Consider the following 16,484-nt stretch of genomic DNA (forward strand, 5'->3'; position numbering starts at 1 on the left):
GATAAATAGCGGCAAAAAATTGTGAATTCGCAAATTAAAAATGGTTAATGAATTGCATTTAAGGAATCTCTATTTGAGATTCCTTAAATGCAATTCCTTGCAAAAATGCAAATTCTATAATAGCGATTTTTGCATTTGGGATGATGAATCCCAAATGCAAAAATTGCGCTCGCAAAGGGCCAGATTCTCAGAATCCGGCCCTTTGCGAGCCGATTTCACGTTAATGAATCTAGCTGAATGCTCCTAGACCTTTACTCCTAATCGATATGTGCCAGTTCTAAGCTTCTGCATTAACTGCATTGAATTCAAGCAAATGGGCCACCATTCATTAACGGAATATTATGCCCACTGTGTTTAACTAAACAGTAAGGAATCTCTAACGTCCTGCAAAGACCCTGCGGGTGTGCGACACTGACATCATACCTACTCAGGTTGCCAACACAGTCCTGAAGAAGACCCGCAGGCTGAGGCCTTAAATTACCCTCTGAGCTCCAAGTCGGGTCGAAACGTCGACGCCTACATAATTAGCCTGGATCACAAGCCCCAAATCTATTGTGCCACACAAGGATACATATTCTGTATTTGTAATTGAATGTAAAGAAACCTTGATTGTCTCAATGTGGCCAGGCAAGAGAAGACTGAGACTTGTTTATCAGTCCAGCATAAAAATGTCCTTAAATTTTCCCTGTTACACGATCTGAAATTCTTTTTCACCGCTTCCACACCAGAGCACCATCTCTTTTCGCACGTTCCTTTGGAGCAACCTTCCCCCTTTCGTCTCCTTCTTCGATACACTGTTCACCTTATGATTTGGAATAAACTCTGGGTGAAATATATCTTGGTTGTTGCACTATTTGGTCTAAAGGTACTGTATTTATTACTGTGAGCGAAACATTGTGCATGCTCAAAAACTGTTTTCTATCAATATTTGATACATATGGTTTAAGAGTAAAGGTCTAGGACCATTGGGCCATATGTATCAACAACCTGATTTGCGATTCCCAAATAGCGATTTTTTTAGAAATCGCTATTTGAGAATCGCAGATAGGGATGTATGTACAAAATCGCTATTTTTTTAGCGATTTCTTAGTATTCCTGAATTGCGATTCGCAAATTGCGAATCGCAATTAAGGAATACTTTCCCATTCATTTCTGTGGGCCAGGAGGCCCATAGGAATGAATGGGAAGTTATTGTCAAATTGCGATTCGCAATTTGAGAATCGCAAATTGAGAATAATTTCAAGGGTGCCAGGGGTGTCTAAAGGACACCCTGTTGCACCCCTGAAATTAGTATGGGTGCACATGTGGCGCACAAACATGCCCTAAGGGCATGTATGTGCTTCAAATTGCACTTAGAAAAATGCAAAAAAGTGCGCAAAAAAGTGCATTTTTCATGGAATTCGCAAATTACCACCAACTTGAAGTTGGTGGTAATTTACGATTCCTTAAGGCCAATTTGCATTTTTTTTTGCTTCTTACATTGCATTTAAGGAATCGCAAAATTTGCGATTCCTTAAATGCAATCGTGTGATTCCTTATTTTGCACGCAGATTTGCTTAATACATACCATTTGGCCAAATAGCATTCGCAAACGCAGAAAATCTGCACGTTTTGGCTTGATACATATGGCCCAGTGTCTTTTGTACCACAATTCTTGGAGTGCAGGCATACCCCCTGTAAACAGGGACTGAAGTAAGTCCGAAGCCTATCTCTCTCTTAAGTACGTGTGAAGTGGTGCCTTTGTTTCCCCTCCATTGCATCTAGGTGTGAGGCTCCTGACAGCCATCCTCCCAGTCAGGACCTTTGCTATCGGTCCAACTGGACTCTTATTAGCCCCTTCCCCACCCTGCACGTTGCTGCTGCAACTCGGTGTCTCTGAGTCTAAGGTTACACCGGGACAAGTTAAGCCTGCCTCTGTGGGGCCCGTCTCTTGCACGGTAGACGCTGTGCACCCTGTGGATGAAGTGGGTAGACGCCGTCGCGTCTACCCTCGCCTTGGGCCCCAGTGAAGGACGGTCGTCGTCTTCCAGAAATGACAGGTCAGCGCATGTACGGGTTTATAGAGAGGATGCTGGTGCGTGTGTCTCGGTGTCTAAGATTACACCGGCACAAGTTAAGTATACATCTGTGGCCTGTCTCTTGCAGGGTAGACGCCGTGCGCCCTCGCCTTGTGCCCCAGCTAAGGACTCTTGCCGCCGTCTTCTATATATGACAGGTCAGCAGGGGCGTGTTCATCTCAAGACCTCCTTTTCTCTTCCTGGAAGCCTGCGCTGCCTTTCACCCTCCACGCCTCGTCCAGAGCTGCAGGTGGTTTCAGTCCCCGCGCCCTGGCACGGCTCGGGCACCGTGGAGTCCAAAGTCTGTGCCCGCAGCGCCTCGCCCAGGCTCCGGAGCCGGGTCCGTCAGCTGACGCGCGGCACCGAGCAGGCGGGCGGCCTCTCTCCTGGAGGGGCAGGGTGGCCTCTCGGCGACGGGGCTGGCAATCGTGGGTGAGGACGCGTACCCACCCCACGTACCTTCCCGGATTCCAGGTGCCCCAGGAGAACAGGTATCAAATGCTCGCTTTTTTCTTTAAATGTATGTTGTGATTTTGCAAGTTCTTTCTTTCTTTCTTGTCTATTTATAGACTTTCGAGCTCCGAAAAGTTCCGTTTTTTTCTGCAAGCTCCTGCATTGAAAGAGTGTCCATAGACTGTCTGCGCTGCTGGAGTTGGGAAGGGTGAGCACTCCGGGGCCCGGGGCCCGGGGCCGTGTCACAAACCTGGCCCCTTCGTACAGAGCTCGAGACGTCTCTGCCCGGGTTCGAGTCTGCGGTCCATGGTTCGCCGCGTACCCACGCCTTTGCGTGATATGCTCCTCCATTGCAGATTTTATCTTTGAATTATGTGACTTGTAGTCCATTATAAAACAGGACGACAACTTTCAGAACTTTTTTAAAAACAAACCTGTCCTGAAGCAGCAGAACACGCGTAGACCTGGGCACACGCGTGGACCTGGGCACACGCGTGGACCTGGGCACACGCGTGGACCTGGGCACACGCGTGGACCTGAGAACACGCGTGGACCTGGGCACACGCGTGGACCTGGGCACACGCGTGGACCTGGGCACACGCGTGGACCTGGGCACACGCGTGGACCTGGGAACACGCGTGGACCTGGGCACACGCGTGGACCTGGGCACACGCGTGGACCTGGGCACACGCGTGGACCTGGGCACACGCGTGGACCTGAGAACACGTGTGGACCTGGGCACACGCGTGGACCTGGGCACACGCGTGGACTTGGGCACACGCGTGGACCTATGTATGTACTTTCGTAAATGTTGCTACTTTCTTTTGCTGCTTTTATTATCCATGTTCAAGTTTGTCTCAATATAATGACCCATTCCAACCAGGAAGTCTGAGTGGAATGTGGTTATTAATGCACTAGAAAGTGGGAGGGGGCGATGTGCCTGGAATAGGGTGATTCTTTGTACCCTAGAGGTAATACGAGATATGTATTCCTCCACGCTACCATGTTATTTAACGTGATGGATATGTATGCAGCAGGTGCGTCAACCCACTGCGTTTCTTAGGGGCTTGAGCCCCCGACTATCTTATCCCCTGAGACTGTACTCCGGCCTTTTCCTTCCATCCTCATAAGTGACTCGCTGCCTTTAGACAGTGGTTGTGGGTCCTCTCGGCACAGCTGTCGGGGGCTGCTGTCTCGAGTGCGAGCCAATAAGAAGTCCTAGTATTTTATCAAAAGCAGGTTGCAGTCTGGGACTTGTAGTTCAACTTCTCTCATCGCAAGTGAGAGCCCAGATCTCCCGGCATGCAAAGCGCTGTAGGGGAAGGAATAAAGGGAAGTGTTTGAAGTTGTCCTTTGATCAGTCTGGCCACAGTGTTAACGGGGTTTTTTACTGACGTCACTTAGGATGGCTGCGTGGCTGGAGGCCAGCAGCAGCTGGTAGGAACTGAGCACTTCCGGCAGGCATTGGGAAGCACCGTTCAGCAGGAAGCTGCTAACCACCATAACCAGTGACGTTTCAGGAAGTGACTTCAGAGGGTAACATTACCAGAACTTGTTACAGACGCCCACAATAAACTTTAAATTACTAAAATATAACCTCATTATTAACACAGAGGCCTCAACATTTCTGAATGCCATACAGGTTTTCTCTGATTTCAGTGACATATTACCCTTTGCAGTCCTACCACGTTTCCCAGGTCCATGCATAACGTGCTGCTACAAGCAGGCATGTTTTCCCCTTTGAATTCTGGGACTTGTAGTCTTGTTTATTCCATTATACAGGCAAAGGGAACAAATGATGGACAGAATGCTGAACAAAGTCAAACATTCACCCCAGTACAGAGATCTGGGCCTAAATCCATCGTTTTTTTGCTCCCCATGCCATTCCAGTTTGGACCCAGCCATATGCAAATCAGTCTTGACCCTGCGCCCAATGGGAACAGTCCAGCCCGAACTGACAAGCCATGTCCTCCCGGGCTGGAAACAAGCATCCTAGGACTGGTTTCGGGGTAACGCCCCTCATCCGCCAGGATAGCTTGACTCCATTATAAAACAAGACTACAAGTTCCAGAGTTCAAAGGAAAAAAGCCTGGACTGGATCAGCTCATCATGCATGGACCGGTGGCTGTGTATTTGATGAATAGGTAGAAGTGTTTATCCTCATATTCGTTGTTATATCATTGCCATGGCAACCAGTGTGATATATAGTGCTAAAATAAAGATATAATTCAGAGGATTATTAACCGGACTAAATATGAAAAGAAAGATGATTGCCACTCAAAGCATGTAGTAGTAGCAGGGCACGAGTCGGGGTACCACGCGGGTGGACGGCATCCCCCCACTTATTTTCGAGGGTTTTCCAGGGTGGACGCCGTCCACCCTGCTTAATCAAAACGCCGTCCACCATTTTCAATCAAAACCGCGTCCAAAGTAAACAATGCATTTTCGGGTGGATGGCTGAAATCGGAAGTTTCTCGGACTGCCGCAGGACACCACGCCGGTCACCACGTCCCTTCACCTACCAGGTTCGCCGTTGCCAGGGTACCCAATAGACGCCAAGATCTTCAACCAATGGATGGACGCCGTCCCCCCTGCGCAAAAGCGCTACACCAACTATTAAACACGTACCTATTTTAACAGGTTTTTTCCCTTTTCGTGACGTCACTTCCGGTCGTGCCGTCACTTCACGTATTTGAGCGTCCCCCCACTTGTAGGTTTTTGCCTTTCGTGACGTCACTTCCGGTCGTGACGTCACTTCCTGGCTGTGAGCGTCCCCCCACTTCTTTATTTAGGACTTGTGCCCTGAGTAGTAGGCAGACACTGTGTGGTCTGTACACGCCTTTGAGATGGGAATGTCCCCCATACGGTGTACTACGAGTCGTGCTAATCTAAGCATGCACTCTGAGGCCCAGCCCACTCCCTGACTATATGACGTCTTGGACCTGTCCTTTGACTGGGGGGGGGGTGCAACAAGCGTGCTCTCACCCCACACAGTGGACTAGTGTCACTGCCGTGAGTATGGTGCTAAGAGTGGTGGTGGTGCCATACTGTGGTTAAGAGAAAGTAACTGTATATCCAGACCTTTTTAGGTCTTTACTGATAGGTCTTGCAGCCGGACCATTGCTTACCCTTCGTTGGCCACCACTCTTGTTTGCTGGTCAGTGCATCAGTCTGCTTTCACTTTCTCTGCGTTCGTTTCTCCCTTCTGTGGAGCAAGTACTGATTGCTTCTTTTTGATTAGCGTCCTCCCACCGCTGGGATTGATGTACTTTTTAATGTTTTTTATTTTTTTCCTCCTTTGTCCTGTTGTAGCTTGTTCCTGTGCTCCCCATAAGTATGTCACCACCACACCACGCTTCCACCATCACCCCCTCCCACCATCACCCCCTCCTGCATCAGTATGTGTACCACTACCCAACCATCCCCACCCACCCTCACCCTACCGCCACCACCTTAACAACACCACTCCACCCTACCAACAACACCTAACCACACCACCCTACCACCACATTTCCACCCCCTACCATCACCACCACTCTAACCACCAACACCACAATCCTAACTACCACCACCCTAAGCCCCACCTACACCACCCTACAGTAACCACAACCCTAACCACCACCAGTACACTATCCTAGCCACCTTCCAACCCTAAACCACAATCCTAATCCACACCTTAACCAACACCCTAACTTCCCCTACCACCCTACCACCAACACTTAACAACTCCCTAACTAACCTCCACCACCCTACCACCACCATACCCTAACCACCACCCTAACCAGCCTACCGCCACCACCCTACCAACACACACCTCACACTACCACCCTGACTACACCACCCTTTCCACCACTACATTCCTACTATAACCACTATAATCAACACCAGACTACCCAAACAACACCCACCCGTTCCACCACCATCCTAAAAACCACCATATCCCTGCTCGCCCCTAACCACCACAAACACCCTAAGCATACCCTAACCAGCACCACCCAAACAAATACCCTGGGGAGAAGGGTCAAGGCTGATTTGTTTATGGCTGGGTTTACATTGGAATCACATGGTGAGCAACACAACAATGGATTTAGGCCCACAGCTCTGTACCGGGGTGAATGTTGGACATTGTTCATCATTCTGTCCATCAATTGTTCTTGTTGCGTTTCTCTGTTGGACAGCCAGTGCGGGTGGTAAGTGGATCTCTGCCTGTCTGAGAACGGGGTGATGGACATAGAACCAACACACTACCTCCGCTCGTGTTATCCTGGTGCTTTTGGAATTATTCTTGGAGGTAGTGGCGATATTGACAGTGGTGGTACAGCTGCACGGGTGGGCTATTTACAGAAACAGAGCTGGAAGCAAGTGAAAACGTGACCGCTCCTGAAGTGGACTCTTAAGCAAAGAAAAAAATAAGCTCCTAAAACGGTGATTAAATGGGAGGAGTGAATGGATAGTGGTAATTGGCCCCTGCTCTCGGGGAGGGCTAAACACAAGCATGCCATGGACAAATGGGGACAATGATTAGGAGAGCCACATTGGAGGCAGTCAGTGGGAAACCTATGGGCGGGCTGAAGCCCCACAAAGTATATACAACATGTTTTGAAGAGACAATGCAAGCTGAGACCTAACAACTGCTGCAGCCTGACCCTCGGGTTGTAGCTGTTTCAGCCCAGGCAGGGCCACATCACTGCTCCAGATGAAGACCACTGTGGGCAGGTACCGCGTGGTGATTTCCCTATCAGATACTTGGTGGGACAGATTACTCAGGGTTTTGTCTTTTCTTAGAAGCACCCATCGAAAAGGAGAAAAACTGGCTGAAGGAAGCTCCCTTTTCTTCTCTCGGAACCCCATAGGATGCTGAAGTCTAAAAGACAACTTTGGCAGAATAACACAGAGGTTGCCCTTCCAAGCCCATTTTACTAACCCAAGAAATTTAGCAAGTGAGTAGACTCTTCTGAGTGACCCAGCAGGAGGGTTCTTCCTTACACCATGCTTAAAGACAAACTCCAGATGCGGAGGCTAGATTATAGACCGGTTCCTATTTTTGTTGTTATCACTAATGGGGTATTATAGTGGGGTATGCGTATGGCTGCCGGTGTTGTGGTACTTATGTTTTTAAACATCTCCGTCTATATTTATTTTTTGGCCTTCTTATTAATATTTATCCATATTTATTTTGTGCTTTGTGAATAAAATGTCAGAACTTGTAGATTTACACATTTATTCAACCGATAAGTATACACTCATGCTTTGATGCCTGTCTGGTTTTAACTCATTAAATAGCCAAATATAATATAAACAATACACATATCTGAAAATTGTAGTATTTTGCAACAAAGATACGTTGAGATCTACAAAGATTTTAGGATATCTCAATCAGTTTAACTCCCCATGTTGTCAATCTGCTCAGCTGTTTGCCTGGAATTCATGATTTTTTTTAAAATAAAGGAACAAGGGGTCCCTTACTGTGGAAAATCCCCAAGCATAAGCCATAGAAGAAAAATTAATTCTATGTCAGAAAATCAAAATTGATATATACAAATATTTATTCAATCATATAACGCACACAGAAAAAAAGAAAGTGAGGAGCAACAAGAAATAACACTTTCAAAGTTCAGACATTTCCTAGTGACTGTAGAAATAATAAACATGTTATGTCTCATGTCAGTTTAGAGAACCAATGCTATCATACTTAAAAAAAAACATTTGCAGTAGTAATGGTACTATTTGTGAACGACGTTTCAATCCGATTTTACAATATGGGGATCATCATCAGGACTTAACTGAATATGCCTGAGACGAACAAATGCCTATAGGGAAACATGAAAATACAAAGGAGAGAGAGAGAGAGTTAGAGGGAGCGAGATGGGCAGGGAAGAGAGAGAGAGCTGGGCAGAGACTGAGAGATATTCTGTCGGGAATGGGGTTGGAGAATAGTGTTAGAATTTTATTAACGATAATTTAAGCCATGGTGGAAGGCGACGACCACTCACTCCTTGCACATACGTGGTCAGGTGTCAACCAAACGTGCATCACACTGTAGATGAAGGAATGTGATTTGATTTGATTGATTATTTTATAAAGCGCGCGATTGCCCGTGGGCGTCTTGGCGCTGATTCTGATTTCAAAGACACATGGTCCGGCTTGTTCGCATCTATCTTGCCTTAAACAACCAGGTTTTACTTCCTTCCGGAAGGAAAGCAAAGACGTACTGTTTTTGATGGTGACTGGGAGTAAGTTCCAGGTCCTGGCCGTCTGCAGTATGAAACTCCTTCCTCCCCATCTGGTCTGTCTAAACCTGGGAACCTGGAGCAGTTGTGACTGACCGGATCTGAGGGTTCTGGATGGTTCGTAGGATTTGAGCCGTGTTCTAAGGAACAAAGGGCCTGAGCCATGGAGGGCCTTGTAGGCCAGGCAGAGTGATTTAAATGCCACCCTTTTGGATATCGGGAGCCAATGGAGGTGATCCAATATATGGGCTATTGGCTGTGATGTGATGAAACACATGCGAGTGACAAGGTGAAAAACTGGGTACACCAGATCCAGAATAAGAAAGTGAATGTTGTGTACAAAGCATCAGAAATTAGAGCATTTGAAAAAACTGACCTATACTTAAGCACCCATTGGGGTACTACAATTTCTAAAGAGGGTGGTAGACCAATCCTGGTCCCAGTGGTTCAAACAATCATAAAGAAGAGTAAATTGTTAAGCTGAGTGTGCATAAATCTAGAGGCAATATTTATAAGGAAACAGAGGTTGCAGGGCGCACACCTGATGGTAAAATAATGGGTCCAACTGGATTAAAATTGGACATTGAGAGAGTGAGGAGAGAATTGGGCTGCAGAATTGAATGGTCAAGGGCAATACATGCTCAGTATTACAGCACTTAACCAATGTCCTAAACCAACATCCATTAAGTCTGTTCATGTAGCAGGCAGTTAGCAAATGGGACATATTTATGGAACATTTCAGAAAATTGGCAGTAAGAGAAGGGCACTGTGTAGTCATAGAGGGACCAAGTAGTAGGGTTATAACCTAGTCCATTCCACTTCCCTGTTCAAGCCAGTGTGTAAGCTGTCGGTGCGAAGTATCCACTTAAGTTCCTCTTTGTTCAGTAATGAGTTCATGTTTGCGCCTCCAGGTGGCGGCTTCACCACAGTGATCACCTGCCAGTGTAGATCATTCTCTGTATGACCTTCGAGTTCAAAGTGGTCCAACAATGATGCGTTGTTGACTTTGCATCGAATGCGGCTCCTGTGCTAACAGATCCGAATGCACACGTTTTGATCTGCTGCTTCCAGCAGAGGGGCGACGCTTCTCCGCCATAACTGAGGAGCCGCCCCTGAAAAAAAAAAAAATATATATATATATATACATGTCCTTGTGTAATGTAACTGGAGCTCATGTAAAGCACTTCAATACCTTCGGGTCGAGTTCGGACTACTGAAAACCTGCAAAAAAAAGTAGAAATGGAGTTAAATACCTGGGCGTAAATGTCGCAGAAAATTGAAATAGAGATTGGGACAAAAATAAAACTCCACAAGCGGAAAACTTGAAAAAAGACTTGAAACTCAGGATGCCCCCGGCTATTGAAACTATTTTTCTGGTCTGGAAGAATGCTTGTCGCAAAAAAAATATTTTATTGACCATATAGCAAATTACATTAGAAACATAATGCAACTGCACACATGTGAATAGTGAACTTTTTAACAATTAGATGGTAAATTGCACCTGTTTCACAATGGAAAAAAACTAATGTTTGAACAAGGATGACAATGTGAAATCATACCATGAGCTTTGAATAAAAGAAAAAGAAGAATGGGGAAAAAGGGGAGATTAGAAAAAAGGGAGAAGCTATAAAGAGTGACATGGAGTTATAGCCTTATGGGTGTGTAGAATGAATGACAATAAATACAGCAGAAATAGTAACAAAATATAATGTATTCAGTAATAAGGGTAGGCATATTGTAAAGATATGCATTAAAGTGGGAATTACACCGTAAGGTGGGTATGTAAAAATCCATTCCCTTAATAGTGAGTGAAAGTTAGTTACTGAGTGGCAGCCGTAGCTGATGACGCTTGATGTATAAGTGCTTCGAGTCAGTTTTATAACTGTCCGTTGGATGATGGTAACAGACTGGATTCCACCAACATAGAAGTGTGATATTATCTGTAGATTTCCAATTCGAGGTAACAACCTAGAAAGCCAGAAACCCACTAGATTCCCAAGCATTCCATGTGGATTCCAGATCTCATGCAAACTACCCAAAGACAGTAAGTCACGTGAGAGAGGTATGCAGCCCTGGGTGATGGCTCCCATGTGACTCCGTATCAAAGTCTAGAAACTGGACAGAACTGGACAGGAAATGAACATGTTGAAAATCAGTGCCTGGGCGGGTGCTACAGCACCAGCAAGTATCTTGATGCATAAGTTTGAGTTTAAAAAGACAAGCGGGAGAATAAACAAGAGTATTATAAACATATATAATGTTTGAGTGAGACTGGCTGTGCGAGCGGTGGAATAAATGTTGCTCCAAGGTCTATCCCAGACAAGGGTTGTCCAGACAACACTGAGATCCGACTCCCACAATGCCTCTGTGTTTTGACCTAGTTGGACCAGGCAATCTTAAAAGTTTGTATAGGCCGCTTTAGGGTGAGTGGATGCTGCAATCTGGTGAGGAGAGGAGCTGGGGTGTGGGGTATCAGGAGGGAAATGCTGTTTAAGAGTATTTTGGACCGGGACACGGAGTTCATGATACTGAAAGCAAATATGAGGTGGAAGATTGTATATAAATGATAGCTCAGAAAATGGAATGAAGGAATTTGAATGATATAGATGTAAGTTAAGAAGGATACCTTTGTTCAGCCATGCCTGCCAACATAAAGTCATACCCCGCCTCTTAAGTAGATTATTAGGAGTGACCTTTGACCCTGTCACCAGGTAGGTCGCCCCCTCAGCTGCCACACGGCCCCCCTGTTCCGCCGCTCTCCCGCTGCCTGCTGTGCCACCTGTTATCGCGCAAGCCATCCCCTCTGCCCAGTCTGGTTCTCTGTTATTTCTGTGCCTTTTTTTCTGCCTGCTTTGTTTTACCGTCACCCCTAGTGCCCGTGCCCTCCCCCTCTACCCCGCACCCGCTCCCCTCCCTCGCATTTCCCGCCGCTGCCACCCTGCGGCCCCGCCTCCCTGGTGCCTCATTTGCCACCCCGCTCCCGCCTCCCAGCTGCTCCTCGCACCCTCAGCCCTTCTTATGGAGGCTGCGCGGTGGTGAAGGTAGCGACCTTTGACCCTGTCACCAGGTAGGTCGCCCCCTCAGCCGCCACACGGTCCCCCTGTGCCGCCGCTGCCCGCTGTGCCACCTGTGATCGCGCAAGCCATCCCCTCTGCCCAGTCTGGTTCTCTGTTATTCCTGTGCCATTTTTTCTGCCTGCTTTGTTTTCCCATCGCCCCTAGTGCCCGTGCCCTCCCCCCACCCACCCCACTCGCTCCCCTCCCTCGCATTTCCCGCCACTGCCACCCTGCGGCCTGCCCCCCTGGTGCCCCATTCGCCACCCCGCTTCCACCTCCCAGCTGCTCCTCCCTCCCTTAGCCCTTCTTATGGAGGCCGCACGCAGCGGGCAGCCCTGGCGCGCCAAAGGCAAGCACGTCTGCGCCCATCCGCGCCGAGTGCCAGAACCCCTGGCCCCCGCCGAAACCAAGTAACCCGACTGAGATACAACACCACGATCCTCCACGCACTCAACACCGGCTTTCCAGCCGCCTGCTACCAAGCCACCCGAAGCGCACCCAGGGGCCCTTCTCCTGCCAAACCTGCAAACTCACCTGCGTCCGAACCTATGTCCCACCACCCAGACCAGGCAACAACAACAACCAACTCAAGTGCATCCTGTTCAACACCCCATCCATCCACAAGCACGCCGTCGAACTCTGGGACCTCCTCGACACATCAGCACCAGACATCGCCTTCCTCACAGAAACCTGGATGAACGCCTCCTCAGCCCCCGACATTGCCAAAGCCATCCCGGGCGGCTACAAGATCACCCGAAAGGACCGCGTCAACCAAACCGGAGGAGGAATTGTCATCATCTACAGGAACACCATCAACGTCACGACCGGCGCCGAAGATGCCCTCACCACCACTGAACACCTACACTTCCAGATCCACACCAACCCCAAGACCACCCTCAGAGGAACCCTCATCTACAGACCCCTGGGCCCACGCACACAATTCAGTGAAGCCTTCGCTGACTTCATCAGCCCACACGCCCTCGCCCCATCAGACTACATCCTCCTAGGAGACCTGAACTTCCACCTGGAGAACAAGAATGACAACAACACCACCACCCCGCTCGACAACCTCGTCAAGCAATTGGTGAACACCCCCACCCACTACACCGGCCACACGCTCGACCCCGTCTTTTCTTCCAGCAGCCACGTTGCCTTCAGCCACTCCACCGGACTACGCTGGACCGACCACAGCTGCATCCACTTCACCTTCAAGAAGACCACATCCCACCACCGCCCGCAACAGATCCCCCGTAGATGCTGGAACAAAATCACCGCAGACCAGCTAACCACATCACTGAGCCAGAACCCACCCATCACCACCACTGACACCGACGTAGCAGTCCGCAACCTCACACAGTTGATAGTCAACTGCGCCGATGCCCTTACACCACTGAAACACCCTCCAGGCAAGCCCGGCAACAGGAAAACAACATGGTTCACCGACAACCTCAAAGAATCAAAGAAATCCTGCAGATCCCTCGAGAAATCCTGGCGCCGCGAACAGACGACAGAAAACATGACAGCCCTCAAGAATGCTACCCGCAAACACCACCAGTTGATCCGCACCACCAAAAAGACATCTTAAGAACGACTGGACAACAACACACACAACAGCAAGGAACTCTTCAGCATCGTAAAAGAGCTCTCCAATCCCAACGCCAACAGCAACGACATCACACCGTCATAAGACCTCTGCAACTCCCTCGCCACGTTCTTCCACCGCAAGATCACCGATATCCACAACAGCTTCGGCGCCCAGACTCTGCCCCCAGCCACCAAACCAACGCCCCCTACAACCACCCTCAGCGCTTGGACTCCCATCAGCACCGAAGACACCGCCCACGCTATGAACACCATCCACTCCGGCTCTCCTTCTGACCCATGCCCTCACCACATCTTCAACAAAGCCGACACCATCATCGCTCCCCACCTACGGAACATCATAAACAACTCCCTCGCATCCGCCACCTTCCCAGAGAGCTGGAAGCACGCAGAGATCAACGCCCTACTGAAGAAACCCACAGCGGACCCCAAAGACCTCAAAAACTTCCGCCCCATCTCTCTTCTTCCCTTCCCGGCGAAAGTGATCGAGAAGATCGTCAATAAACAGCTGACCGCATTCCTTGCAGCCAATGGGTCCCTCGACCCATTCCAGTCCGGATTTCGAGCCAACCACAGCACCGAGACCGCCCTCATTGCAGCCACTGACAACATCAGGACCCTACTTGACAACTGAGAAATCACCGCCCTCATTCTCCTAGACCTCTCAGCTGCCTTTGATACAGTCTGCCACCGCACCCTAATAACCCACCTCCACAACGCCGGGATCCAAAGCAAAGCTCGGGACTGGATCACCTCTTTTCTCGCCGACAGAACCCAGCGAGTCCGCCTCCCTCCCTTCCGCTCCGCGGCCACCAAGATCATCTGCAGCGTACCCCAAGGCTCATCGCTCAGCCTAACCCTCTTCAATATCTACATGAGCCCCCTCGCCACCATCGCATGCAAACACAACCTCAACATCATCTCATACGCCAACGACACCCAGCTGATACTCTCCCTCACCAAAGACCCAGCCACCGCCAAACTCAACCTCCAGGAAGGAATGAAACATGTCGCGGAATGGATGAAACTCAGCCATCTGAAACTGAACTCAGACAAGACTGAGGTCCTCATCCTCGGACCATCCCCATCCGCCTGGGACGACTCGTAGTGGCCCGCAGAACTAGGCACCGCACCGACACACACTGACCACGCACGCAACCTGGGATTCATCCTGGATTCCTCTCTCACGATGACCAAGCAAGTCAACGGCATCTCATCTTCATGCTTCAACACCCTGCGCATGCTCCGTAAGATCTTCCGGTGGATCCCTACCGAAACCAGAAAGACAGTCACCCAGGCCCTCGTCACCAGCCGACTTGACTATGGGAACGCCCTATACGCAGGAACCACAATCAAACTTCAGAAAAGACTCCAACGCATACAGAACGCATCCGCACGACTCATTCTCGACATCCCCCGCCACAGTCACATATCAGCCCACCTGAGAAACCTGCACTGGCTCCCCGTCAGCAAAAGGATCACGTTCAGGCTCCTCACCCACACACACAAAGCGCTCCACGACATAGGCCCCAAATACCACAACAACCGCCTCATGTTCTACACTCTAACACGCAAAATCCGCTCCGCCAGCCTGTCCCTTGTCATGTCCCACAGATCCGCAGAACCACCGCCGGAGGAAGATCATTCTCCTACCTGGCGGCCAAGACGTGGAACTCCCTCCCCGCCCACCTACGTCTGACCCAGGACCACCTCTCATTCAGGAAACACCTCAAGACCTGGCTCATCGAGCAGTAGCGGCACTCCCCTCCCCTCCTCCCCAGCGCCTTGAGAGCCTCACGGGTGAGTAGCGTGCTTTACAAGTGTACTGATTGATTGATTGATTGATTGATTGATTGATTATTATGTCAAATAGGACTGTTAAAGAATTGGTTAATGTGGGTGAGGTGTGAAATAAAGTGAGGTTTCAGTATAGTACAAGCATCAGATACAGTACTAGGAAACCACATTTCTGGGGGTTGGACATAATGAGAATGTGTTTACGAGAGAAGGGTGTAAGCAGAGCTTGTTCCAGAGAGAACCACAGCTTCTGTGGGGCATCAGTTGGCGTAGACAGGTAGAGTTGTAGTTGTTTATGCCAAAAACCCTAGGGTAGTTAAGAAAGTCTGGAAAGTTAACTCCGCCCAGGTATTTGGAAAGTTTTAATTTCAAGAGAAAGGTTCAGGTGGGTTTACCCTGCTATAGAAATTTGGACAGAATCTTATCTATTAAGCTAAAAAAGGGATTGGGTTGGTTCATAAAAAGCTTAATAAGAAAGAAGTTGATAATAGGAAGGAGCATAATTCTGATAGTAGTTTGTCCTATAAGACATCTGAATTAATGTTAAGTGTGTCCTCAAGGGTATTATTGTACCAGATACCCAAGCATTTAATTTTGGAAGAATTCCAGGAGAGGCCTGCTTAAAAAAAAAGTTTTAGAACAGTATTTATTAAGTGGTAATGCTTCTATTTTGTCTACATTAAGTTTTTATAGTCTGATATATCAGGGTAGAAATTGAGTTCATGGAAGAAAGCAAGATGGGAACAATCTGGATATGACGCAAATAAAAGAATACCGTCAGCATATGCTGAAAATATAATGTGCATATTGTTAATTTCAAGTCCTATAAATTCATCCGAAGTCCGTAGCTGGTGAACAAAAGTTTTGAGAGCTAAAACAAATAATAAGTTGGATGAGGGGCATCCCTGCCAAACTCCCCTATTAGGAGGAAAGAAGGGAGATTGATTACCATTTGTTATAACAATGATATATAAGGTGTTGATAATTAGGATGAAGACCGGGCCAATCCAAAACCTTTGATAAGAAACACCAGTTAACCCTATCAAAGTCCTTTTCTGCATCTAAAAATATTGCAGCTAAGGGGCCCTTGACCTTATAAGCTTAATTATTAATGTTTTAAAAAGTGAGAGAATTATCTGCAACATTTCTATTGGGTAGGAAGCCAGATTGAGTTACGTCTCTTAGATCAGGTATAAAGGGGAGCAGGAGGAGAGCCAAACTTTGGCAAATATTTTACAATCTGTTATTAAGGAGATGGGTCTGTCGTTTTTGCATTGGGTCAGATCACA

At 48.2% G+C, this 16,484-nt stretch overlaps 1 protein-coding gene across 3 annotated transcripts in view; it reads left to right on the forward strand.

Annotated features, from left to right (window-relative positions):
* Window positions 1–2,029: 2,029 nt before the first annotated feature.
* LOC144752216 (arf-GAP with Rho-GAP domain, ANK repeat and PH domain-containing protein 1-like) overlaps window positions 2,030–16,484 on the forward strand; it is a 309,705-nt gene continuing 295,250 nt past the window's right edge. The window contains exon 1 of one of the 3 annotated variants that reach the window (XM_078640182.1): window positions 2,030–2,548. The gene's annotated coding sequence lies outside the window, so the exon portion shown is untranslated. The remainder of the gene's footprint in view (window positions 2,549–16,484) is intronic. The other 2 variants (XM_078640183.1, XR_013594053.1) reach the window with 2 other exon arrangements.

The sequence above is a fragment of the Lissotriton helveticus genome, chromosome 4_2 (assembly GCF_964261635.1).
Source record: "Lissotriton helveticus chromosome 4_2, aLisHel1.1, whole genome shotgun sequence".
Classification (NCBI taxonomy): domain Eukaryota; kingdom Metazoa; phylum Chordata; class Amphibia; order Caudata; family Salamandridae; genus Lissotriton; species Lissotriton helveticus.